Here is a 2,190-nt window from a genome sequence, read left to right as displayed (position 1 = left end):
TGAGTGAGGGGGTTTGTGAGGGGGTGAGTGAGTGAGGGGATTGGTGAAGGGGTGAGTGAGGGGGTGAGTGGAGGGGGTGAGTGAGGGGGTTGGTGAGGGGGTGAGTGAGGGGGTTGGTGAGGGGGTTGGTGAGGGGGTGAGTGAGTGAGGGGATTGGTGAGGGGGTGAGTGAGGGGGTGAGTGAGGGGGTGACTGAGGGGGGTTGGTGAGGGGGTGAGTTAGGGGTTGGTGAGGGGGTGAGTGAGTGAGGGGATTGGTGAGGGGGTGAGTGAGGGGGTGAGTGAGGGGTGGGTGAGTGAGGGGGTGAGTAAGGGGGTTGGTGAGGGGTGAGTGAGTGAGGGGATTGGTGAGGGGGTGAGTGAGGGGGTGAGTGAGGGGGTGACTGAGGGGGGTTGGTGAGGGGGTGAGTTAGGGGGTTGGTGAGGGGGTGAGTGAGTGAGGGGATTGGTGAGGGGGTGAGTGAGGGGGTGAGTGAGGGGTGGGTGAGTGAGGGGTGAGTAAGGGGTTGGTGAGGGGTGAGTGAGTGAGGGGTTGGTGAGGGGGTGAGTGAGGGGGTGAGTGAGGGGGTGACTGAGGGGGTTGGTGAGGGGTGAGTGAGGGGTTGGTGAGGGGGTGGTGAGTGAGGGATTGGTGAGGGGGTGAGGGGTGAGTGAGGGGGTGAGTGAGGGGTGGGTGAGTGAGGGGGTGAGTAAGGGGGTTGTGAGGGGGTGAGTGAGTGAGAGGATTGGTGAGGGGGTGAGTGGGGGGTGAGGGGGTTGGTGAGGGGTGAGTGAGTGAGGGGTGAATGAGGGGGTGAGTGAGTGAGGGGGTGAGTGAGGGGTTGGTGAGGGGGTGAGTGAGGGGGTGGGTGAGGGGGTGAGTGAGGGGGTGAGTGAGGGGGTTGGTGAGGGGATGAGTGAGGGGGTGAGTGGGTGAGGGGGTAGGTGAGTGAGGGGGTTGGTGAGGGGGTGAGTGAGTGAGGGGTTGGTGAAGGGGTGAGTGAGGGGATGAGTGGGTGAGTGAGTGAGGGGGTTGGTGAGGGGGTGAGTGAGGGGGTGAGTGAGGGGGTTGGTGAGGGGGTGAGGTGAGTGGGGGTGAGTGAGGGGGTTGGTGAAGGGGTGAGTGAGTGAGGGGTTGGGGTGAGTGAGGGGGGTGAGGGAGGGGGGGGTGAGTGAGTGAGGGGGTGGGTGAGTGAGGGGTTTAGTGAGGGGTGAGTGAGGGTGTGGTGAGGGGGTTGGTGAGGGGGTGAGTGAGGGGGTGAGTGAGGGGGTGAGTGAGTAAGGGGTGAGTGAGTGAGGGGGTTGGTGAGGGGGTGAGTGAGTGACGGGTGAGTGAGGGGTAGAGTGGTGAGTGAGGGGGTTGGTGAGGGGGTGAGTGAGGGGGTGGGTGAGGGGGTGAGTGAGGGGGTGAGTGAGGGGGTTGGTGAGGGGATGAGTGAGGGGGTGAGGGGGTAGGTGAGTGAGGGGGTTGGTGAGGGGGTGAGTGAGTGAGGGGGTTGGTGAGGGGGTGAGTGAGGGGATGAGGTGAGTGAGTGAGGGGGTTGGTGAGGGGGGAGTGAGGGGGTGAGTGAGGGGGTTGGTGAGGGGTGAGTGAGGGGGTGAGTGAGGGGGTTGGTGACGGGGTGAGTGAGGGGGTTGGTGAGGGGGTTGGTGAGGGGGTGAGGGGTTGGTGAGGGGGTGAGTGAGTGAGGGGATTGGTGAGGGGGTGAGTGAGGGGGTGAGTGAGTGAGGGGGGTTGGTGAGGGGGTGAGTGAGGGGATGAGGGGGTGAGTGAGGGGGTTGTGAGGGGGTGAGTGAGTGAGGGGATGGTGGAAGGGGTGAGTGAGGGGGTGAGTGAGGGGGGTGAGTGAGGGGGTTGGTGAGGGGGTGAGTGAGGGGGTTGGTGAGGGGGTTGGTGAGGGGGTGAGTGAGTGAGGGGATTGGTGAGGGGGTGAGTGAGGGGGTGAGTGAGGGGGTGACTGAGGGGGTTGGTGAGGGGGTGAGTTAGGGGGTTGGTGAGGGGGTGAGTGAGTGAGGGGATTGGTGAGGGGGTGAGTGAGGGGGTGAGTGAGGGGTGGGTGAGTGAGGGGGTGAGTAAGGGGGTTGGTGAGGGGGGGAGTGAGTGAGGGGGTTGGTGAGGGTGAGGGTGGGAAGAAAAAAAGACTAGATTAAAAAGATAGATAACAAGATAATAAAAGATAGATAAAAAGATAGATAAAAAGATAAATAAAAA

Source organism: Petromyzon marinus, unplaced genomic scaffold, assembly GCF_048934315.1.
Source record: "Petromyzon marinus isolate PM22_M1 ecotype Great Lakes invasive population unplaced genomic scaffold, UKy_Petmar_22M1.pri1.0 PM_G_Scaffold_50, whole genome shotgun sequence".
NCBI classification, from domain to species: domain Eukaryota; kingdom Metazoa; phylum Chordata; class Hyperoartia; order Petromyzontiformes; family Petromyzontidae; genus Petromyzon; species Petromyzon marinus.
This window is presented reverse-complemented; position numbering follows the sequence as displayed.